The sequence below is a fragment of the Mobula birostris genome, chromosome 7 (genome assembly GCF_030028105.1).
Source record: "Mobula birostris isolate sMobBir1 chromosome 7, sMobBir1.hap1, whole genome shotgun sequence".
Taxonomy (NCBI): Eukaryota; Metazoa; Chordata; class Chondrichthyes; order Myliobatiformes; family Myliobatidae; genus Mobula; species Mobula birostris.
The window spans coordinates 153815919-153842262 of NC_092376.1; the positions used below are offsets into that span (position 1 = coordinate 153815919).

General features: G+C 40.7%; 1 long non-coding RNA gene across 6 annotated transcripts in view; it reads right to left on the bottom strand.

Annotated features, from left to right (window-relative positions):
• LOC140200517 (uncharacterized) overlaps positions 1–21875 on the bottom strand; it is a 129409-nt gene extending 107534 nt beyond the window's left edge. For 2 of the 6 annotated variants that reach the window (XR_011886652.1, XR_011886650.1), the window contains exon 1: positions 21621–21874. This is a non-coding gene — a long non-coding RNA (uncharacterized lncRNA). Of the gene's footprint in view, positions 1–21620 lie in introns of all 6 variants that reach the window. The other 4 variants (XR_011886653.1, XR_011886651.1, XR_011886648.1 and 1 more) reach the window with 4 other exon arrangements.
• Between the last annotated feature and the right edge of the window lie 4469 nt (positions 21876–26344).

Sequence of the window (26344 nt, forward strand, 5' to 3'; positions counted from 1 at the left end):
AGCCTAATTCTGCTCCTATGTCTTATGGTATGCACCATGTATAGGCAGATGAGATTGATTTAGATTAGCATCAAAGTCAACAGACATGGAGGGATGAAGTCATGTTCCTATGGCAACTGTTCTATTTAAGCAAAAGCATGCAAGGATTCTACTTCTATCCTTACAGAAACATTCCTGGCAACAACCTGCTTGGAATTCCTAGATGAATCCCTGGATGGCATAACAAACATACCTCCTGCAGGCACTGTCTTGATCCTTCTAACTCACTTTCCCAATCTCCTCCTATCAATATAGCATCTATTATTCAGTAACAACTCATCCCTAAACCTGGAAGATTGTCTGGTACTGTGACTGAAAAGATTGCATCATCTGGGCCATGTTCTAACGAGTGCAAGATGTCAGCTGCTGCAGCTGACCATAGTGCAGCTTTAGTCAGTGGAAACAACAAATGTGTTCAGCAACATCACAGATTTGTTCTCTTTACATGACTTTCTATGAAGAACAGGATTAGAGCAATCTGCAATTTCTTGGGCATACCAAAGTCTGTTTTGTTTGTGATTTATTTGAACTTTACTTCTTTATAAACCAGATTCTCACAGGCATGTTTTCATTTCCTGCTACCTTTAAAACATGAATACAACAAATTTAAAATCAGTGACTTTCTATAAATACATGTCTAATCCCTAATGGAAGTCTAATCTGAGACAGGAGGGGGTAAAGAGTAAAACAAACTCCTGTCAGCTGTTTTTCCTGACATTCTCTAAGATAAAAGATCAGCTAACTTTTATTAAGGTACTGTTAATTTGAAAACTCTTCTTTCCTCTGAAGGTTTAAGTCTGGCCTATCCAAGAAAACCTAGAGAAACACAACTGCATTATACTTATTCAGTTGGTTTCCCCAAATACGAAGTTTGATGATTTTTTTTTTCACCACCCCAATCTCTAGATGGTGCTACAATATTCATTCTTGGAGGTGTAGTTCAGTAGTACCATTTAGGAACAATTTCAAGAATATGGATTTAATTACTAAAAAGAACATTCATATGTATCCATATGTGCAGCTACAGCACATGCCACCTTTATTGTTTCCATTTGTGGAGATCCTGGGTGTGCAGGATTTAAATGAAACAATTGATATAACACTAATAACGCTTCAATCTGCAGGCATTTCCGAAGTAATGGGTTTTTTTTTAAAAAAAAGAGAACATTTATTGTAGCTTTTGACTTTAATCAAAGCCAAACAACAATTCAACTGTGAAAATAAATCAATATAAGTATATTATTCTAAACCTTAAAAGCAAAGCCAAGCCATCCCAAACTTCAATTCAACCTTCAAGAAGCACCGTCAATTCAAGCAAGAAATACTTTCACTCAACCATTTTACTTAAGCCTGTTTATCTTTCAATCACAACATTGCATTCATACATGTGAGATGCCAGGATTTTCTTTCAAAATTTCTAAATATGCAGTAGTGATTTAAATTGGTCTCTTAACTTTTATAGACATCTGTTAGAATGTCATATACTGGAAAGCACTAGATCCTTTTTCATCTGTTAGAACCCTTTGAATTCTTCAAAGATGGACTATAATCCCTTCTATAATCCAGCTTCATATGAACATTTAAATTGGGAGCAGTGGCAGCCACTTGACTAGCCACACTTACTCATCAGTTCAATAAGATAATGTCTGATTGATTATAACCCAAACTCTGCTGTCCTGTCTACCTGTGATGAGTTTTTCATCCTCCTATCAAGTATATATCAATATCTGTCTTTACACTGTTTAAAGACTTCATAGGCATAGATAGTGTGAAAATGCACCAGTCTTTTTTCCAGGGTTAAAGAATTAAGAACCAGAGGACATACAAGCTTACGATGAGAAGGAAGATTTAATAGGAATCTGAGGGGCAACATTTTTGCCCAGTGACCTGTCAGTATATGGAATGAGCTGCCAGTTGAGGTGGGTATAGAAACAATATTTGGAAGTTGCTTGGACAGGTACATGGATAGGAAAGGTTTAGAGGAATATAGACCAAACACGAGCAAATGAGATTAACGTAGATGGGAATCTTGGTCAATATTGATAACTTGTTGCGATGTATGGCTCTGCTTTTATCATCTTACCATTCAGAGATTTCCAAAGTCTCACAGACATCAGAGAAATGTTTTCCATCTCATCTCCATCTTAAATGGGTGACCTCTATTTTACATAGTGACGGCTAGTTTGAGATTTTCCCACAAAGGGAAATACACGGTCCACATGGAAGTATTTCTAGCTTGGACGAGGAATGATTCCTTGAGGAATGCATTGAAATTTGCGATAACCAGGCTTTGCTTTTATGGTTGAGAATCATACAATTCCGTGATTTGCTTCTATGCTGACATTGCATTCCAGTCATACAAATTTGTATTTATCTCCCAATTTGTAATAAGGTGGCTTGTCTTGATACGTGACTAAAATTGCTCCACTGAATATCATGTAGCGTTTATGGTAAATGACTGTGAGAAAGAGGAAGCTAATAAAAATTTGCCAACTGAAATGGTCCAATGTGATATGATCTTAATGAATTTAACAAGATTTTGCTGAGGAATATTGTGCATAACCTAATAATGCTCTGAGATAACACATCTAAAATGCTGGGGAACCTCAGGTCAGGCTCTACATTTCCAGCACCTGCAGAATCTCTTGTGTTTATGATTTACTGCTCCAAGGTTCTCATTTTAATCAGTTTGCATTTTGCATGAAGCCAACAGCCTAAAATATTTGTTTTAACTGCCAAACAGTACAGATGCATGCATTGAATAGAATCTTCTACACTTTTCATTGATTTAGGCAACATACGATAATTTCAATAAACACATGCATGGAAATGTGAAAGAGCAAACTTTGGAGTTAGGGCAACTACAACACATTTTGTCCGCTGGAGTTGCATGGGACTGAATTTGTTCATTTCTGCACTTAGCTAAACAAATTGTGAAGTAGGAAATTTTGAAAATTTTGAAATCAATCAAATCATAAAACATAAAGTGGCCTTTTCCACCAATTTCATCCCGGCCAACTGTGATGACTATATATACAATTCCCATTTGTCCGCATTAAGTCCATATGCCTCCCTTTCGCATAAGACCATAAGACCACAAGATATTGGAGCAGAATTTGGCCATTCCGCCCCTCGAATCTGCTCCACCATTTCATCATGGCTGATCCTGGATCCCACTCAACCTTATACACCTGCCTTCTTGCCATACTCTTTGATGCCCTCACTGATCAGGAAACTATCAACTTCCAGTTTAAATATACCCATAGACTTGGCCTTCATCGCAGTCTGTTGCAGAGCGTTCCACAGATTCACTACTCTGGCTAAAAAAATTCCTCCTAACCTCTGTTCTAAAAGGTCGCCTCTCCATTTTGAGGCGGTGTTCTCTAGTTTTGGATACCCTCACCATGGGAAACATCCTCTCCACATCCACCTTATCTAATCCTTTCAACATTCAGTAGGTTTCAGTGAGGTCTCCCCAGGTTCTTCAAAATTCCAGCGAGTACAGGCCCAAAGATACCAAACATTTCTCATATGTTAACCCCTTCATTCCCAGAATCACCCTTGCGAACCTCCTCTGGACTCCTTTCTGAGATATGGGGCCCAAAATTGTATCAAGTACCTCTATAAATGCCTTTTAAGCATTGTACCTGCCTCTACCATCTCCACTGGCCCAGATTACAAGCAACCACTGTGTGAAAATTTATCTTCATATTGTTTAAATTTCTCCCCTCTCACCTCAAACCTGTGCCCTCTAGTTTACAGACTCCCCTGCCCTGGGGAAAATTATTCTGGCTATTTATGTCCCTCATAATTTTATAAACCCTTATGATCATCTCACAGCCTCCTATGTTCCAGTGAGGACAAACCCAGTCTAGCAATCTCTTCTTACTACTAAAGCCTTCCTTTGCTGGCAAAAGGCTGGCAAATTTCTTCTGTACACTCTATTGCTAACACTTCTGTCCTGTAATGTCATGTCCAGAATTGAATGAAATACCTCAAGTGTAGTCTAACCAATGTTTTGTACAATTTCAACACGATGACCCATCTCTTCTATCACATGCCTTTTCCACTACTGTATTGCCACTCTTAGCAAATTATGTACTTGCATCCCAGGAACCCTCTGTAGGTCAATGTTTCCAAGATCCCAGTTATTTAATCTAAATATCCTATTATAAGTCGGCTTCCCAAAGTGTATTTCATCACCTTTTCTCCATTAAGTAACATCTGCCACCATTTTCAAGGATCAACTTTATTTGCCATATACATGTATTCGAAATTTGCTGTGGTGTATTGGTCAGGGTGTGGCATGCAACAAAAATAAACATTCAACAATTATAAATTTGTATAAAATAAATTTATATATAGTTAAATAAGCTAATAATGTTACAGGTTAAAGGATGGGCATGGAATAAAATGTGCATAAATTAGTATTAGCATGTATTTACAAAGTAAACAGCACTATAAAAAGTGGTTTAAAGAGTCTACAGTGCAGTTACTTGGGTAACAGATAGAGGGGGCAGGTGGGGGCCCACTAGAATGGTTGATCAGATAAACCGCCTGGGGGAAGAAACTTTTAAGATGGCATAAGGTTTTGGTTTCAATAATCCTACAGCGCTTTCCAGAAGGGAGCTTTTGGAAATGGCAGTTTGCAGGGTGGGTAGTATCCACAATGATTTTCCAATTTTACCCAACCTTCTAGCTGGTCTACATCTAACTGCATCCTTAGATAACCATCTTCACTACTTACAACTCCATCATTTTAGTGTTGTCTGCAAATTTAGTAATCTAATCACCTCCATGCTCCTCCAAGTCATATTACAAAGAACAAGTTCAGAACACCACTCAGTGATGCACTGCACGTGAACACATTTCCAGTCAGAAAACCACCCATCTTGGTGAGGCCTCCTCTCACCAAGCTATTTTGGATCCTGTTTGCCAACACATCTTGGATTTCTTATACCTTAACCTTCTGGACCTAGCCTATCATGCAAGACTTTTCAAAAGCCTTACTGAAGTACTTGTAAACCATATTTATCATGCTGCCTTCAACTTTCTTAGTTACCTCCTCAAAGAACTCCTGTTTGGGAGACATGATCTGCCCTGAATAAATCCATGCCGACTCTGCCAAATCTGTCCCTGCTTTTTCAAATTGTCCTTCAGAATTTTCTCCAGCAAATTTTCTACCATTGTTGAAAGGCACTCCTTGGATGAGATTAAACAAATCTTGCTGACTACATCTGTGGGAAGTGCATCTAACTTCAGTGTCTGACTGACTGGGTCAAGAAGTTGGATGTACTCAGATAGGACTCAGGAATAGGAAGCGTGCAATCACACTAATGGGTTTGTATTACAGACCTCCCCAAATAGCCTCTGGGACAGGGAGGGACAGATATATAATTAGATTAAGGAAATGTAAAAAAAATAATAGTCACTGTCACTTCAACTTCCCTAATATAAACTGGGACGTTCTTAGTGCAAAGGGCAGAATTTGTTAACTGTATCCAGGAAGGTTTTGTAAAATCAATATGTGGATAGTCCAATTTGAGGAGGGGCCAGACTAGACCTGGTATTGGGTAATGAGCCCAGACAGGTGACTGACCTTTCAGTGGGTGAACAGTTAGGGAAGTGACCACAACTCCTTAACTTTCAGGATAGCTATAGATAAAGATAGGGATGGTCCTTGTGGGAAAGTTTTAAATTGGAGTAGGGCATTACAAGGGCATTAGGCAGGAACTAAAAAGCGCTAATTGGGATCATCTTTTTTTCTGGCAAGTGGAGGATGTTTGAAGGTCAATTGCACAAAGTACAGGAAAGTTATGTTCCTGTTAAAAGGAAGGATGGGAATGAAAGATAAGAGAACCATGGATGTATAGAGAGGCGATGAATTTATTCAAGAAGCAAAAGGAAAAGTAAGTAAAGCTTCAGAAGTCAGGTCAAAATGAGTATAAAGAAGCCCCGAAAAAAACTAAAGAAAGGAATTAGAACAGCCAGGAGGGGCCATGAAGAGTACTTGGCAAATAGGATTAAAGATATTCAATACATACATCAAGAGCAAGAGGATACCTAGGGAGAGGGTGGGACCACTCAAAGATAAGGGGGGAACATTTGGTTGGATGCGGAGAATGTGAGTGAGATACTTAACGAGTACTGTTAGCGTGATCTTTGGGTTTAGCACATTTACATTTAACAAATGACCTTGGCCACCAGTCTTTAGGTCTGAGTATAAATTGTGGGTTTAATTTAACATGCAGCTCTGAACAGTGGGTGCCTAAAAGCAGTAAATCTTAGACCAGACAATGTCGATAAAAATTCATTTGGATTTCTATGATGTTGGTGTGAATTGGGAGGTGTGAAGTTTGAGTGTGGTTTTAAAGAAAGTATTTGTTGATATATTGTAAATATGGAACTGTCCTTTTATTGACCCCCACGTTGGGACAGCTAGACCTTTCAACCAAAAGCGTCTTCATATGATGCCTGCTGTACCTTGTGTTGAATAAAGAAGCTGCTTTGATCTACCAGTACTCTGCTTCAGTATTTATCAAGGAAAAGGATGTAGAATACCAGGAGATCACTGCTGATTGTATAAATACACTGGGGCATTTAGAGGTCAAGGAGGACGAAGTATTGGGTGTCCCAAGGAGGATTAAGGTGGGTAAGTCCCCAGGGCCTGCTGGGATTTACCCCAGGTTATTGAAGGAGATTTCCGGGCCCTTTCCCAGTATCTTCATATCCTCTCTAGCCACTGGCCAGGTCCCAGAGGACCAGTGAGTGGCTAATGTTGTACCTCTGTTTAAGGGAACCAGGGAAAATCCTGTAAACTATAGGTCAGTGAGTCTCACGTTAGTTGCAGGGAAATTGCTAGAGAACATTCTTAGGGATAGGATATATGAGCATTGGAAATCCATGCTAATTAGGGAGAGCCAGCATGGCTTTGTCCATGGTAGGTCATGTCTTAACAACTTGATAAGAGTTTCTTGACAATTTGACAAGAGAGATTGATAGAGGAAGGGCAGTGGATGGTGTCGATACTGATTTTCGTAAGGCGTTTGACAAAATCCCTCATGGGAGGCTCATCCAGAAGATAAAAGATGCATGGGGTTCATGGTGAATTGGCTGTTTGGATACAGAGCTGGCTTGCACAGAGAAAACAGAGGGCAGTGATTGAATGGATTTTTACAAGGGGACTTTGACCCCAGCATCTGCAGAGTATCTCTTGTTTTTACAAGCTGGAGGTCTGTAGGGATCTGTACTGGGACCTCTGCTGTTTGTGATGTATACCTGGATGAAAATGTAGATGGGTAGGTTAGTAAGTTAGTGGATTTGTGGATAGTGTAGAAGACTGGCATAGAATACAGCATGATATAGATCATTTGCAGATATGGGCAGAGAAATGGCAGGTGCAGTTTAACCCAGATAAATATGAGGTGTTGCACCTTGGTATGACAATGCAAGGGCAAGACCCTGAACAGTACTGCTGAGCAGAGAGATCTTGGAATCCAAGTTCATAGCTCCTATTAAAGTAGCTACACAGGTCATTACGATGGTTAAGAATGCTTATGGAATGCTTGCTGTTGTAGAAATGGTTAAAACTAGTGTATAATGGGATACTTGACCATTCTGGAGCAGCTGGGCTTAAGATTGCTGATACGTTCAAGAATAACCTTGGAAGATAAGCGCAGTACCAGGAACTCCAATTAATAAGATACTAGGCCCCTGGAACCAAAAAGGAGGACGCCTCTGCAGGTAAATTATGAGTCCTAATAAGAGGAAGCAGGAAGAACTGTTAGACTCGCTTTGAGAGATAACTGACATGTCTTTTAAATGACTGGTCATGTACTGGCTGTGGAATGCCGAACAAAGTGATGTGAAGTTGTTTGTCTTGCAGTATAAATATGAGCTCTGTATAACCTAAAAATCAGAGTTCTGGTGGTGGTGGAGACTGCTGAAGACTCTCCACGGTATCATGTTAATAAACTCTTAAAACAAAACTCAAAGTCACTCTGGTGTGCTTAGCTAGTATTTCCACAGCAAAATCTGGTGACGAGGAAGGGATCTCCATTAAGTGGGATCTGAAGAAAGGCTAACTAAGAGGGCTGAGTTAAATAGGGGACTGCCCTAGCTGAAAGGGGGGTAGCGTCTGAATGAGTATGGGACTGCCCTAGCTGAAAGGGGAGTAGTTGCCAAAGATCTCCCTGGGAGAAGGGGAGGTAGTCAGTAGCCTAGCCTCTGGCCGGTAACTCAGAGTAAGCCATGGCGTCTGCACGGCCGAGGCTGGAAGAAGACCTGTGAAGAAAACAAGCTAGGGCTACAAAAACAAAAAAAGAAAAGCATAGCTATGGGGAAGAAGGTAGGAGGAGACTTTGAGGTTCGTATATGAAGATTCAGTGAGTACTCATTGTGTACATAGTGTGTATAAAGAAACTTTGTGCTATCTTAATTAATATCCTAAACAGGAAAAATAGGAAATGGCAGCAGTCGATCAGCTAGTACAGAAGCTGCCAATAAACTGAAGAGATCCAGGGCTAAGGTAAAGGCTTTGAACACTCAACTGCAGGTAGGAAAAAAGACCACCAAAAAGATTAAAAACATAAAGTGGCACCGCCAGCAAATAGGAGATCCCTTAGTCCCACCTGGATCCGCAGCAGATATGGTAATCAGAGAGGCAGGGGATGATCGTTATGCGGTAACATTCAGTAGTGATTTGTATGAGTGGTCACATGGGGATTGGCCGTATGGGGGAAGTTGTAATTTGAGACTAATATTAAACTGGGAGGACACCACCTAAAATGGAGACGGCAAAACAAATTGAGATGCCGATAACATGTTAAGATGTTTTAAATGATGGAAGGAGGTGGCTAAAAGACACCAACCTCCAAAGAAAAAGGAGACTAAGTAGCCTGAAACAGAAAAGGTTGGGGCTGAAATGAAACCTGCCATGGGACTTTTTCTACGACCTCCCGTACCGGCCTGTGCCCTATCGGCATCCCATAGTGAAACAGACAATTTAATAATGGCGGCGACTGCCTTGGGACGACACGCGCCCCTTCCATACAAACCCCCATGTCAGAAGTTCAGGCACCTGACACTCCTGGGGAGCAGATATCACTGTAACAAGAGAAGGGTCTCAGGAAAGAGGAACTGAAGCTGAGGAAGTGTTAGCAGTACTAGCGATGACTCAAAAAAAAAAAAAACAACTGAAAAAGTGGACCAGAAAAAAGGCAGGAATTGAGAAAAAAAGAATGGAAGAAGAGGAGGAGGATCTGGGAATGAAGGTATCAAAGGCCCCGCGCATAATGATTGGCAATGTTCCTGTGTTAAAACCATGGACACCCATAGAGGCAAGAGCTATGGTAGTGAAGGATTCAGACCCATTAAAGAAATCCAATGCGTTCCATAATTGGCTCATGCAGATGCGTACTATGTACTCACCCCTGCTCGAGGTTGTGCAAATGCTGTTAAAATGTACATATAGGACCTCCTGTCTCTCCCTGAAGGAGGGACTTGCTGTACCACTGGGTGAAAATGGAGACTGGAGAAAAAGATGACGATCTAGCAGATAATGGAAATTAGTCTCTGGACCACTGGCTGAAAAACGGGGGAAGGAAGCTATGAGGTGCGCGAAAACACAGCGATATAGGGGAAGTAACCCGCGGCCTGCTGAAAAAAAGGGGACCCTATCCCAGACTTTACAGCTCATTATAGAAGAAAGTGGGAAGAGTATGCTGGAATACCCCTGGCTGAGAATGGGCTACTAGCCGTTCACACTTTACTGAACTGTATGTTACCCAGTAGGTGCAAGCATATAAACTGGCAAAAGGAGGATGGGGGAGGGTCACTGCTTTGATGGACATGGAAAGAGAAGGATTATTTGCCTCCCAGGGGAAAATACAGCAAAAATGGCAGGGCAATTCTATCAGAAAAGGGGAGGTCTCTCCCAAAGGGGCAGAGCCAGCTGTGGAAGAGGAAGAGGCAGAGGACAGTTGCCACCCCGGGATAGGTCCCAGGATCAGTGCAGGAATTGAGAAACTGGGTCACTAGGCCAGAGATCGTAAATCTGTGAACTATCCCCGAGGTGGAAGCTTATATTCAGAACAGGTCTCGATGCCCAGCCAGTTGCCGGCTCTGGCTATGGGGACAGCGCCTCTTTCTTTTAGCCACCCTAATCCGTCAGCCTAGGGGTGCTGCGGAGAAAAAGTGCTACAGGCGACGGTAATCAGATTGTCCAGAAGTATGAAAGAAGAACCCATGACCACTGTAAGAGTAAGAAATAGTTATTTGGACTATCTGATTGACACTGGTGCCACTATGTCCTCTGTACACGCCCACTCCTTGGACATCCCTGTGAGTGATACAATACAATTGTAAAAATCATCGGAATAGTCGGTATTTCCATGATAGAGCCTGTCTTCACACCAGCCTCTGTGCAGGTGGAGGATAAGCTTTTAACAGGCAACTTCATTATATCTAAAACAGCCCCACATCCCCTGCTGGGTCAACAGACCCTTTGTAAATTAGAGGCAATACTGCACTGTACAGCTTCCTCAAATTAGAGTTCTCAAAAATTAATGAATGGGCTAGAAAAGGACAGTTCAGAACCCGTACCATAGTGTTGGCAGCTGGATCACAATCCCTTTGCTTGGCAAGTCCAGAGACTGTGTGACACATTGGTAAGATGAGGCAGCTTCTTCATACAAAATCTGCAATATGCACAAGCGTTGTGTCAGGAGGCAGGAAAATCGTATGAGAGGGTCCGGCAAGCCCAAGCGCATTTTAATGAAGGTAACTTGCAACCATTTAAGCCAGGAGATAAAATATATATAGGAGATCAATGAATAAAGATACTTTCTCTCCCAGGTGGAAAGGCCCCTACCTAGTGCTGCTGACAACCCGTACAGCCGTTAAAGTGAAGGAAAAACCTGCTTGGATACATGCCACCAGGTGCAAGTTGCACTACGAGGAGGAAAAGATAAACGCTGGACAAGTGACATCTTCCCCGAGTGAGAGGAATGGCACTGAAGCCTAGTCACCAAATATTATTAAGAGACTGGAAAAGAAATCTAGTCTATCCTGTAGCTCATGTGATATATATAGTGACTGTGATTATTAACAAAATATATACTCGATAGAGGACAAACATGAAGGAAGTAGTGGTAATAATCATATTGGGGGTAGGTTTGATTAAGTGCCTAACTGCACCAGAGGGCAAATACAAAGAAATAGGGAAGTGCAGAAGTTTTGAGCCTGTGAAGGAAGGACGGGGTCACCCAAACTTATAATACAATACATGGTCACAGTTTGCTGAATATAAAGCCTACCGTGCAAATTTAATGAACTGTTATGTTTGTACGGCAGTTCCTCATTCTGCACAGAGTCTGGTACATCTTAAACCTCTGCCAGTTGGAAGAACATCCTCGTTATGTATATTGGTAGAATTACAGACCTATACTTTTCAGGCAGTGAGTCTGCTCGGAATTGTCTCGACTCCGTAAAGTATCTGGTCCTGAGTAATCTTAAGTTATGGGGAAGTACCGCCACTAACTTCACAGCACTGTGCTCTCCTATTGTCTCCAAGCTGAGGCCTTAGGTAATAGCTCCAACGCTACCACTGTGCCAAGAGGGGTGTATGTAAAAACACGTGACGCTCCAGTTCCGGTCTCTTTGTGTTCTGGACCAGGGTCCAAGAACAACTGGTTAGGATTTTCCTTGTGTGGTACCTCCTTCACGCCCCTAATGCAATGGCCTGATCAACCCGACAATGTGACCAGCAGAGAGTATTGGACAGGTAGAAATTAGACCGTTACTGTTCACCACATCTATAGGATATGGACAGCAATGAGAATATATGGGGTGCCCGGGGGTAAGCTGGATTTGTGGGTCTAGGGCAAATCTGTAGCTCCCTAGGAAATGGGCTGGCTGCTGTTATTTGGGAAAGTTGTCTACCTCTGTTACAACTACATTCCCGCCACTCAATGTTTCTCATGCAGACCATCTACACTCATGAACTAGATGTGGTCTTGAGAGAGTAAGATTTGGCAAGATTGCTACCCTGGTAGGGTGCAGTAAATAATGCCCATACAATAGATAATATAAGTTTAGAACTAGAACAGTTGGCCAACAAAACTACAGAGGGATTTGCTATTCTGAACCAGGAAATGCAAAATCTTGGACTGGCGACCTTTCAGAATAGAAAGGCCCTGGACTATGTTTTAGGCAAGGAAGGAGGGGTCTGTGCGTTAGTTGGGAATGAATGTTGCACCTACATACCTGATGCTTCAGAAAATTTGACCCATGCGTTAGAACATATGACCCAACTGTGAGATGAAATACATAGACTGAACTCTCACGCCCCCCAAGGTGGCTGGGATTTCTTTAGGTGGGTTAAATCAGTGTTAGGAGAAGGAATATTTCCCTGGTTACAGACCCACTTTTACAGGCTACTTGCCCTGATCTGCTTAGCGGTGGTAGTTCATTGAGTCATACAACTATACTTTCCCTGGGTCTGCACCCCTCAAAAGCCAAAGCCAGGGGAGATGGTAGCATTACTCAATACACGATCTCACATCGCAGGAGAGGGGGAAGAAGAGGATAGTTACGATGAAGAGGAATGTTTATGAATGTGCCCTTACCCAGTACGTTATGAGCTCCCTTTTCTGGCAGAAAGGAATATGAATCTTTAAGTGTTGATCAGAAAGATCAACAAGGAAGGATTTGTGGTAGAAATGGTTAAAACTATTGAATGATGGGATACTTGATCATTCTGGAACAGCTGGGCTTAAGACTGCTGATGCATTTGAGAATAACCTTGGATGTTAAGCGCAGTAGCAGGAATTCCAACTAATAAGATTCTTGGCCCTTGGAACCAGGAGGGAGGATGCCTCTGCAGATAAATTATGAGCCCTGATAACAGGAAGCAGGAAGAACAGTTAGACTCGCTCTGAGAGATAACTGACATGTCTTTTAAGTGATTGATCATGTACTGACTGTGGGACACCAAACAAAGTTATGTGAAGATGTTTGCCTTGCTGTATAAATATGAGCTCGTTATAACCTACAAATTGGAGTTCTGGTGGAGTTGGACACTGCTGCAGGCTCTCCACGTTATCATGTTAATAAACTCTAGACGAAACTCAAAGTCACTCTGGTGTTCATAGTTGGTGTTTCCATGACACTTGCTTTTATTAATCAAGGCACTGAGTTCAAAAGTCAAGAGGTTATGTTGCAACTTTATAAAACTCTGGTTAGGCCACATCTGAAGAATTGCATACAGTTCTGGTCGCCCCACTATAGAAAGGATGTTGAGGCTTTGGAGAGGGTGCAGAAGAGGTTTACCAGGATGCTGCCTGGTTAAGAGGGGATATGCTATCACAAGAGGCTGGATAAACCTGGGCTGCTTTCTCTGGAGTGCTGGAAGCTAAGGGGAGATGTGTGAGAGGTGTACAAGATTATGAGAAGCACAGATGGAGCAGACAGAGTATCTGTTTCCCAGGGTTGAAATGCCTCATACCAGATGGCATACATTGAAGGTGAGAGGAGATAGGTTCAAAGGGGTTGTGAAGGGAACGTTTTTTTACTCAGAGAGTTGTGGATGCCTGAGTGCACTGCCTGGTATGTTGCTGACAGGAGGGATTAGCGTTTGGGTGTTTTTGACTTGCTTTTAAGCTGGTTTGGCACAACACTGTGCATCATGTGGCCTGTTCCTGTGCTGTACTCTTCTATGTTCTTTGTTACTTTCTGGCACTTTCTGCCACTGTGCTTATTTGGTACTTCACATCTACTATATATTTGGTTGCAAAACATTCCAAGGACATTCTGAGGTACTGCAAAGTGCTACTGGAACACGTCCTCTCTTCCTGCTGTAGAGCCATATTCTAAAATTAAAAAAGAATAGCTACGCAACACTTCCCCAGATAACTTCCCCAGAAACCAAAGTTACATTTTGGGCTTTCCTGCTCAAGAAACAATTTTATTTAGAGCTGAACGTTTACAGAAGTTGTGCCAGGATATAAATGCCATTAATCTCAGAGTGTAAGTTCACAGCCTAGGCTAGAAGGTTCAACACTGGGGAGAAAGAAAAACCACAGTACTTCGTGTTTTAGGTCACTTATACTCATGACTGTATTGAGAAATGCTCACAGAAAATCTGAAGGGACAATACTTGATTCTCCCTATTATATAGGTAAATTGTAAGGGATGGACCTACAAACAGCAACAGGGAAAGAAAAGCGATTTTGGATGTAACCTAAAAGATAATTTCTGTAAAAAATTACATTCCTTGCTTCTGCAAAATCTAGCAAGAAAATCAATGTTAAAAATCATTCTATGGACATAAGCAATTACAGGAACTGCAGCATTTTCCTGGAACCTAATCTCTGAAAAACAATAGCTACAGAGTGATCCAGCTCAGTAACTTCCTTTCACCATATTGTACTCTTAAAAGAAAATTACATTATTTTCTTTGCTAGGAGGTTAAATGGTCACAGCAAAATTAACACTGAAAGTTGGTCTTGGATCTTGCCCAAGCTTACTTCAATTTCAAGATGGGAAAACCACATGTATAGTCATCCAAAGAAACTGAAATTGTACCCATTCTTAAATCAGATAAGTTATAGAATCACAGAAAATTCATGACACAGGAGACTTGCTGCTGTTTGAGAACGTGCTCCATAGATTAGCCCCAAGTCCTAGCACTAGATCCAATATTCTTGCATGTTACACTGTTACATTTCTTCAGGTACTGTACATACTGAGAACTTCGACAATGTGAAGTGTGCTTCAATATCCATCGAGTTCCAAATTCATACTACCATCTGGGTGAAAATAACACTCTTCACCTCCTGTTCAATTATTGTACCAGTTACTTCAAAACTATGCCCAATTTTTTTTTTTTTTTTTTTTTTTTAAAAAACTCTTGCTTCAGAAATTGTTCCTACTTACCTACACTCTTAACTTGGTGTACCTCATTTATGTATTTTCATAGTCTCCTCCATTTCAAGGAAAATACTCTTATCCTTCCTCACAATATTTTCTAGTTCACGCAATATCTACACAAATGCTTAAAATGTTCCTGCAAATATGGTGGCCCAGAATCTGTTCTGTAAAACCATTTTTTTAATATTTTATGCTTTAAATACAGCAACATATCCTGCATGATTTACTAACCACTTTATTGACCAATCTACTATTCTTAAGGATTATAAACAAATCTAAGGCCCCTTTGTCCCTCCACACCACTGAGCATTTCTCATTCATTGTGATTCCGTCTCATTCATTATTAATTTGTTGCACCTCAATAAAACCTTTAACTTGCAATACTCTGGATTAAACTCGATCTACTGACCAGACCAGACCTGACCAGACATTTACTGATCAGAGGATAGTGTCTGTGAAAACCTCCTAGCCATGTTATCTTTAAATGAATTATATAGTGCATGGAAATAATAAGCTACCTTTGAAATAATATTACTGACCAAGAATGAAATACTTTTCGTATCTACTTTAGTCCTGCAGATTAGTCCTGCAAATACAGTATTAAAAGTATATTTTAGAGTATTATTTTAAAATCCCAAAGCAATCTTCCAAATTCACATTATTAAATTCCTAACCTTCAAATTAAAAATAAGGAACTTTATTAGAACACCTAAAAGTATAGCACACTACAGGCCCTTCTGGCCCACAATGCTGTGCCAATCTTTTAACTTACTCCAAGATCAATATAACCCACTTAGCCCTCCATTTCTCTATCATCCATGGGCCTATCTATAAGTCTCTTATACGTCTGCAATGTATCTACCTCTAACATTACTCATGGCAAAACATACCATACACCCTACCACTCTACTAGATTTACAGATTCAAAGTAGTGCTGAAATGAAAATTTGACTAACTATGGCCAAGACAGTGAATCACTGTACCATAAAAGAATTCTTACAAATGAGTTGCATTGGCAGGCATCCCACATCTCCCGGAAGTTCTGGGAGTCTCCCGCATATTAATAGTGGCTCCCTGATGCCTGCAAATTATATACAATATCACGGAAATCAATTTTTTTTTTTGAGAGAGAGCGCAAGAGCAAGAAAGCAAGCACGAGTGAGAGCGACCATGAGAGAAAGCGTGAGAGCGTGCGCGCGAGAGCAAAAGACTAAGAGAGAGAGAGTGAGAGAGCGAGAGCAAGAGCGAGAGAGAGTGACCACGAGCGAGAGCACGTGCACGAGAGAGAGCAAGAGCGAGAAAGTTCCAAAAGTGTTCCAAAAAAAGAAAATTTAAAACGTACATCACCCCTACACTAAAGTGTACCCCTGCCTAGTAGGGGTCAAAAATAATGACAGTGTTGCTCGCTGCACTGTTTGCAACAGTGACTTTTCTATTGCCCATGGTGGGTTAAGACTGTAAAAGACATGTTGAGGTGAGTTTAACAGGTGTCATTCATTCATTAGCACAGCTAACGTTATTTAAACTAGCTGGCTAGCTGCTAAGGAGCTATGCTATTGCAGACATCCCACCTCTCCCAGATGTTCAGGGAGTCTCCTGCAAATTGATGGTGCTACCTCCCTGAAATGAGTTTTTGCAGGGTGGGATGTCTGCATTGGTCAGGTTTGTGTATCAGAAACAAGTTACTTACTTGTTGGATACACTTGTAGAACACGCTTCGTTATGACAAACCTGTGTCTACAGAGACAGTACGTTGCCTAAGAAACATATGCCAAAAACAAACAAACATGTTTCAAGATCTGATAGTGATTTTTTTTTTTAATTGCATAAGGGTTTAACCTTTAGTGCAGTCACATTTCCTAAGAACACAGAAATATTTTGAACATAGGTAAACAAAGATAAGATTCATAACTCTGGTAACATTTAAAACTGCTAGGAAAGTATCCACATACTGCAATTATTTCATATAATAAAGCATTCATTTAAATCAACAGTTTGATTCAGAATAAAACCACATTTTGACAGAGCAGTATTTCTACAATAAACTGAAGAGTCAAATAATTGCAACATTTCATATAGCAGAAAATACGGCGACTTTTCTACCAGTATAGATTGATAAACAAATAACTACTGGCAATGTTCTTGTATATTTATGAGGTAAAATATGATTGGACGATGTGAAAATAAATTAGAAGGAACACAAAAATATATTTGCAGATTCCAGGTACCAAGACATTTAATTTTTAAAGCTAGTGCTCGCTCTGAAAGGAATTGTCATTTTAAACATATAGATTGTTTGCTGGTTGCTGAGAAACACAATTCAAGATTAGTCAAATTGTCACTCTGGCTTTCTGTCAGAATCAGTTTTTGAGGGAGTAATTTAGTTTAACTTACTGCATTGCACAGAAGTAATTCAAGATTGGCAAATGCACATTAAGCCATTATTACAAAGGATCATTATGTCAGAGTTTTAAAATATTCATTGAAGATCCACATATTAAAATGCTTAGTTTACTGTGTGATCCAGAATCTCCGGAGGGGAAGGCCCCGAGTCCTTGGCTTTGCTTGTTGCTCGGTGGCCGGGGTGGGGTCTAAGCGCTTGGCAGAGATGGTGCTTGGTGCTTGGTGTCGGAGGCTCGAAGTTTTTGGACTGCTCAGAGTCGGTTGTGGTTAAGTGCTTCCAGGGTGCTGCATTGGCAAGTTTGCAGCGCTGGAGGTTCATGGCAGGGAGAGTTTCTCCCTTCTACCGTCTGTGTGAGATGATAGGCTATCAGGACTTAGAGACTTTTTTTTACCGTGCCCATGGTCTGCTCTTTATCAAATTATGGTATTGCTTTGCATTGTTGTAACTATATGTTATAATTATGTGGTTTTTGTCAGTTTTAGTCTTGGTCTGTCCTGTGTTTCTGTGATATCCTACTGGCGGAACATTGTATCACTTCTTAATGCATGCATTACTAAATGACAGTAAACGAGACTGAGTGTCCTCATAATCTAATAAATAAATAAATAAATAACCATCAGATAGGTTGCAGAGCTTTTAATCAAGTTTGAGAAAGTTTGATTTGGGAAGAATGCCAAGCACTTTGAGAGACTGCATATGAAATTCTTAGATGATAATCATACCCAACTTGCAAAACTGCCACTCTTTTTATGAGAACGAAGAAACTTAAGCATGTTTCCAATGGTTGCATACAAAATAATTTCAGGTATATACAAGGTATATTACCAGCCTTTGGTGTAGATAGTTTTTTCTTCTTAGAACTTAATACTTGATGAGAGTAAGTATGGTGGAGCAGACTCGATGACCCAGATGGCCTAATTCTGCTCCTACGTTTTATGGTCTTACAGTACAAGAAACACAACAATTCAAGTAGCATATCTGTCTTTAACTGTCTAGGTCCAAAGCCATGAAGTTCTTCATAAGCTACCTTACCCTGTTGTCTTTCTGTATTCTTTCACTCTTTAAAATTTACTACTTTGACCAAGGCTCTGGCCACTGTATGGGCCAATGCCAACACTGTTATTTAATTACTGTCTAGTTGGAACATTGGAGCAGAAATATGAGGAGACCATTTTGCCCCTCTTCCCTGTTCAGCTGTTTAACAAAAATCATGACCTAGGCGTATACACAGCTTAACTCTATATAATCCAAACCTATGCTTTAAAAAACTATCACAACTTCAAATGAGCAATGCTCTAGTGTCAGTTTCAGTGTTCAGAAGAGAGATGAAATTTCTGTCACACATGGCACACAGGAATGTTTCTCAATTTCGTACTGAAAATTCTTCCTTTAATTGAATACACACCCATTACTAGTTTTAGAATTCATTGAGTGTTTTTAAAAAAATCTACTGTTAGTTTCCATTAATTTTTTGAAAACTTTGAACAAATCACTTAACGGTAAAAAATTCAGGAAATGAAATTTTAGTTTTAGTCATTGCACCCCATGGTGGATCTATGCTACGTTCTCTCCAATGACAATGTATCCCACTTGCTTTTCTGATCAAAATTGGCCAAGAACTTGTGCAGTGATCTACTGGCTTTTACTTACAGCTGTATAATGGCTTGAAGTGAAGTGTAAGAGGAGTGGCTGCTGTTGCAGTGAACTGTGTTATAAATAGCCAGGCTTTGGCAAGAACGGGTGAAGGCTACAACTTAAGCTTGAGAAGTTAGAGGTGTAATGAGCGAAGGTAGGATGGTGGTTAAGACAGTGGAATGCTCCTCCCGTAAGATGTGGGATTTCAGGGTAACCAACAGTTTCGCTGATGACTCAGTCAGAGGGAAGTGCATCCAACTTCAGCTCCGGATTGATAAGGTCAAGGAAATTGAGCTGGAGCTGGATATACTCAGGCTGAAACATCTACTGTGGTGACACCCAGAGTGCAAGCTTCTGAGTGTAGATGTGTGATGACCAGAAGCAATGGGAGTAAGCAGTCAGTGCAGGGTTGACCTGTTCCAACCCCCTCAGCAAAAACTTTGCCCTGCCGGGCACTGTGGCCAGTTCGAAGGTTCAGCAGGGAAGGGCAAGGTCAGGCAGAGTGATAGTGATAGAGATAGAAGACTCAATAGTTAGGGGGATGGGCAGGAGATTCTGTGGCAGTGAAAGAGACGCCAGGAAGTTGTGTTGCCTCCCAGGTGCTTGGATTCAGGATGTCTCAGAGCAGCTGCAGAATATTCTCAAGAGGGAGGCTGAGCTGCCAGCTACAATAACATTTCATTACCAGATACATCCTTGCCTCCCATCTTTCAGGATTCCAAAGGTGGTATTCCCTTTGATGGTCTCTACACTTTTCCAGACAATTATAGGAGAACTAAAACGTGCCTTTTCCATCATGCAGTGACCCAAATTGTCCGCTGGGAGCATATCTGGATGTAGTACAACCTCCAGCGTACAGGCAGTTGGCAAACCAATATGAGGTGCATTACCACCACCTACTAAGTTGGACTGTGGGATAAAGAGACAGGAAGTATACCTACTAAATTCCACCCCCCAAAAAATACACTCAATAGCAAAACATCTAAAGCTTTTCAGAAAGTCAAATACACACATACATATTATGATGGCAGTCATATCCTAATTAACTTTCCATTTTAAACTGTGTCTGTACCAAAGATCTCAACTTAGCAATTAGATGTTTCCTTTGCATCTCACAAGAATGCATTCAAACAATATTTGCAGCACCATTTCTTTGTGCACTCCCTACAAATGCCTGTATCATGCACATTAGCTTTGAGCAAAGAATTATTCAATCGTGTGTCCAATACATAAACATACAAGTATAATTTCTTTTCCTTTTATAACCCATCTCCCAGTTGAGTTCACACCATCCTATGAACTTCATATAAATGTCATATTCTTAAATTATACATTTATCATACATTCATATCCTTAAATTTTAAGTGATTGCTTGGCTCGAATATCTTCCACCTTATTTCCTTCAACCCCCAAAACGGGCAGGGGCCTACAAAAATTAGATACACAAGCCCAGACCCTGCAGCCTCAACAAATGTTGTCCAATCTCTAGAAGAAAACTAGCCTACAATTTGAAATACCCGTTTTAATAGATGCCAAAAATCAAGAACACAGTGCATACCTCTTTGACCTGTCCCAAGGCTAAAATTATCTCAGACATGAATACTGATAATTTATCTGATTAATCTTTTAATTATCGCCTGAAACTTTGGAACACAAGCAGAAACGCCCGAATCATCTGTTTAGATATGTAAAACATCACAATATCTAACCTGCATATATTGTTGCATTAGCTGTGCCAATCATTCTTCATCTTGGTATTTTCTTGAAAGCTTAAAAGGGCCATCAGTTTACAAGGGGTAATCGTTAAAAACGGGTAAGTATTTAAGTAGAGCTGATAGCACTCGGCTGCAAGATGCACAATTTACGTGAAGAGCCCACCGGCTACCTGCTGTTTCAATTAAGGTTTTAAGGAGATAGAAAGGTCTACAAAGCACGAGGAAAATTCGGAATTTAAATGTTAAACATCCGAAAGTAACTGGTTGGATGGAGGGTATGTAGGACTGGATTTGAGAAATCAACGTAACGACAGATGGAGTTAATTTCAGAAGCGTAAATCGTGATCACAAAACCGAGAAGGCAAGGTGGAGTGGTGGGGAAAAGGAAAAGTAATTTTTGAGAGGGAGCTTATCATACTTAAATAAATTGTTATTGACAGAAATTAAATTTCTTATTACTGTATTACGGATCTTATTCAGGCGAACCAGCTCAAGAAAACACAGAACGACGCCAGCATAGAAAGTGAAACTGAAAGGAAATAAAACAAACATGAAAACATGCCCATCTTTTAATACTGTGAACTTAACGAGTTATTTTTCCTCACCCTTTCGACATTTTACACTACAATACTCTGATTTCAGTACTCTACAACCTGCATAAGTGAATGCCCTGTTTTTTGTTACCATTCATTAACAATATACACATCTTATACCTTCCAAACGAGTCGGTAACGCTGAGTTTTAAACTTTGCTCTCGACGAATTAGACAAATATATGTTATTATGCAGACCTACATATCAAGTGGCGAATAATCAGCGAAACCTACAAATGTTTTACATTCAAATCAACTCGCCATACCATTCGAACTTTACAGAGCAGAATTAATCGATGTTATTTACCTTTCATTAAACGTGGGAGTTCAAATCGAACTGCACAGAACAACTTCTTAAATCCGCATGATAAAATTCCAAATACTCGGTAAAGCAGTATTAAACCGTTTGGAAGTATAATCTGTTAGATTTGTGACTGGCACAGTGCAAGGTAAGAAGGCTGCCTTGTTCTATGCTCCAAAACTAACGTGCGCTTCTACTTTCGCTTCCACTTCGAGCTCCGAAGTTTCGCTTTTGTCTCCCCTAGCCCCGTTTATCCGACAATAGACGGGGTTGTATCCAGTGACAGAATGCAAAACCAAGTCACCAGCGTGTGCATGAATAAAGATCAGCTTTTGTTCGAAGAAGCTGGGATCCTGTTTTTGTTTTTAAAAAAGGAATACGATTGTGCATTAATAAATTTTAAAGGGGCATGGACACTAAGGGGATTGGGGAGGGATAGGATTAGATAGTTAGAAAGAGAGAGTCTGGAGATTGTGATTCACGCACATAACATTCAGGTCCAAATCTGTCACTGGCTCAGGTGAGCTGGTCAAAAGTAAACCACCAGAACCTTAGCAAAGGGGGGCTGGGAGACTACTTTGCTCCCAAGTGCAAAGAGGATGCTTTTCTTTCTTGTTGAGACCATTGCCTGGTACTTGTATGACAACTACCTCATATGAAAACTATCAGTGTGGTCCTGAATGTTGTACAAGTCCTTCTGCAAACGGACAATTTGGGCTTAAGGAGTGAGATCTATTATGAAACTTCCATCCCTCTCCTCCACCTCTCCCTTTCTCTCTCAACCTCTCCCTTTCCATCCTCCTTTCTCTCACCCTCCCTCTCATAACTATTCACCTAATATTTCTAAATAACTGTGACAAAGGTGCAAGGGCCAAGGAATCAGGAAACAAAAGGTATGTAAATTTGGACAAGTGCTCCTGGTAACATTGATCTAGCATGTGCAATTATGTATTTGGTCAGTGAAGATGATTTAGTTTTTGTACATATTCTTGTTCCTGGCAAGCCTTTGTGTTGTGACTGCAGAAAACAGTGGCTACAACCCAACCAGTATCACAAATACCAAATGCCTCTCTTAAAAGATTCTGAAAAGTAATTGATAACTGACATATCCAGAGTGAAGTAGACTGGGGGTGTTCTTATTGAATTTCAGAACCAGATCAACACACACAAAATGGAAAAGAGTAAATAGTTGACGTTTCGAGCCGAGACCCTTCATGGTTTCTCTCAGCCTGAAATATCAACTATTTACTCTTTTCCATAGATGCTGCCTGGCCAGCTGATTTCCTCCAGCATTTTTTGTGTATTGCTTGGATTGCCAACATCTGCAGGTTTTCTACTGTTTTCTACAGTAGCCTGATTGCTACTTTGAAATGGCTAAAGGAATGTGCATTTCCATTTTTATTTGGACCAGTTCAAATCAGGAACACCAGATATGAGTCAAGCTTTTTCTGGTTGAATTTGTGTGGTTGAAGATTATTGAAGGCCCATTTTCTTTACAGGGTTGCTGCTCACTTACCCCTGAACTACCACTTCATGACCCAAGGAACGCAAGCAATCTTCTGAAAAGCAGGCACGTTTTCAGGCATCATGAAAGGCATCAACACAGAGAGTAGCTTTGTGAGAAAACAACATAAATGAGAGGGGATAATTTCTCAGTGGGAAATATCTGGCCCTAATAGACATCAGTCAAACAGAGGGAAAGAAGAGTTTCTATCTCAGATGGACAGAAGCAAAGTCCAACTTTGGGCTGGAGGATTCAGATGAACTTCACAATCAAGAAGCATTTCAAAGAAGTCTAATGGACAATTTCTCAGATCCATGAAACTCCTTGAGATGAACAGGAATGTGTTTAGCTTCTCTTAGGAATTTTGACAGAGCCAAGAGATTCATTTCTACTACAGAAATAAATACATTTTGGCATGAGGCAATGCCAGTGCTAAGGAACCATGATGTTTGCTGGAGCTGATTCTGCTTGGGTTGAGGCTCAACCCCAGTTGGTTGTGAGCCAGCACCTATAGACTTCCAATGAGAATAAGTTACTCTTCTTCATGAGTTAGTAAAACTTCAACAAGCTTCAATACAGTTGCCACAGAACCATGTTGTTTAGAGCAGGGGTTTGCAACCTGGGATCCACAGACCCCTTGCTTAATGGTATTGGTTCATAGCATAAAAAAAGTTGGGAACCCCTGGTTTAGAGCTAATGGTAACACTAGTGCAATCTCTGCTCAACCAGTTATCAGATCATTATTACAAGATATCTGGTGACAGAACAGAAAGTAGAGTACAGAAGTTCCTTTCCTCTTTCACGATCTCTCCTGTGACCTCTCTGTCTTAGGCATTTTGCTTGTCAGTGTGTTTATTCGCACTTTTTCACACTGTGGACACAGCAGTTATGACTACCATCCAGAGCTGGTCCAACAGTAACCAAACTAACTTGGAAAATCACAAAGGTGATACAGTAATGATAAATAAATAACAATTAATTGTTATAATGTAGTATCCAGAGAGACGTCAAGTATCCCATCAGTGTCTGGATGAACACACGGCTGATTAGAATGAAATGCCAGGAACCAAGAACACAGAAGGAAGGTCATATGATTGACTCCTGGTCGGTATCAATGTGAGAACATTGCAGAGATAGCTTTACAACCCACTGGGAACTGTCCCACTACGAACCCTCTGGAGAACAGAACAAGCAAATAGGGATGTTTATTAGACTGATATCTTGTAAAAGGGATAAATTGTGAAAGCACAAACAGACTCTCTCACAATTAAAGAACCAGTAAATGAGATAATTGTAGATTGGTGTCAGAGATTTGAAGGGGTTGAAGAAACGCATACTTTTGTAGATGTGGACTAGGCTTATTGTTGTGTAATTTGCAATAAAAACAACTAAGCAATATCTCTAAGGTATGTGAATTAATGTACAAAAGGCTGCCTTATGGGATAGCAGTGTAGAAGATGATTTTGAGTTAAGGTCTCAGAGAACTTGCCAAGATCGAATCCCTGCTAGGTTCATCATGCAGATATTTCAACGATTTTTAATGTTTGCTTACTTTCAAAGCAGTATTAGTCTCTTACCTCTTCCACCTACCTTTCACCTTCTCCTCATCCCCCCTCCTTCTCTTTCTCCTGTGGTCCACTTGGTTCTCCTATCAGATTCCTCCCTCTCCAGCCCTTCACCTTTCCTACTCATCTGACTTCACCTATCACCTTCTAGCTATCCAGCTCACCCCCCTACTTTTCAATTCTGACATCTCTCCCCTTCCTTTTCAGTCCTGTAGAAGCGTCTCGGCCCAAAACATCAGCTGTTTATTCATTTCCTTAGATACTGCCCGACCTGCTGAGTACGTCCAGCAGTCTGTGTGTGTAAAATCTCAGCGTTGTAATTTAGCGATATCATGGCAAATCAGATCCCATAAGCAGAGTTACTGCTCATTCTGTTGAAATGTCTTTGGAAATAAGATGATATTCTTTGTTGTCTTTTTGTGTTTCAAAACGGAAAACATCAGAACATGTGCCATCCTTCATACCTTGCCAGGTGAGAAAATATTTTCGACCATTACTCACTGTAAGTGATTTACAAAGTAATACACATTGATATATCTGCATGAAGCACATTGTTATGTTTCAATGGTCCCTTTCTTTCACAATAGCCATTTTAGAACATTGCACCTGTGACTATGTTGTGAAGGCTTTCCTATGTAAAGATATAGGTTAAATGGCAGAAATTAAGTTGAAGTGTTAGAAATTAAGCATCAGTTTCAATAATTCCAAAATGTTGCTGAGTATGTTGTTGATTAACTAGAGCGATGACAATCTGCATGTGACTCTCAAGCACTCCATACAATCTGAAGGTGGTTAGCAAGTGCCTGACTTTCAGAGTTCATTGGATAGTCTAGATTTGCTGATTCTAGGAATCTGTTAGTGCACTTAATAGCATATTTTCTTAAGTGGTTCATAAGGTAAGCATATGCAAAATTTGCCAAGGCAAAGCATTTCTTAGCTTGACGGCGATCACAGTCTGCTGAAATATAATTTAAGACGTAGCAGTTATTATGCAAGAGAGGTGAAGGGAACATATGGATAATATGAGGCAATACATACAATGTGCTGGAGGAGCTCAGCAGGTCAGGCAGCATCTCTGTCAGAGTAGGAAGGTGTGGAGAGTGGAGGAAGAAGTACAAGGTGGTAAATGATCTATGAAACTGGGAGAGTGGGAAGGAGTGAACTAAAGAGCTCAGAAGTTGATTGTTGGAAGCAAGTGAAGGGGGAATCTGATGGCAGAGGACAGAAGACCATGGAAGAAAGGTAAGGGAGAAGAGCACCAGAGGGAGGTAATGGGCAGGTAAGAAGAGAAGGTGTGAGAAGGAAACAGGAATGTGGAATGGTGAAGAAGAGGAGAGGAAATTACTGGAAGTTCGAAAAATCTATGTTCATACCATCAGGTGTGAAGCTGTCCAGGTGGAATACAAGGTGTTGCTTCTCCAACCTGAGTATGGCCTCATAGTGGCAGTAGAGGAGGCCACGGACTGACATTTTGGAATAGGAATTGGAAGTAGAATTGAAATCGGTGGCCACCGGGAAATCCCTCTTTTTGTGGCAGATGGTGCAAAGGCACTCAACGAGAAGGCTCCCAAGCTATGTCATGTCTCACCGATATGTAGGAGGCCATACCAGGAGCACCGGATACAGTAGATGACCTTAACAGTCACAGGTGAAGTGTCGCC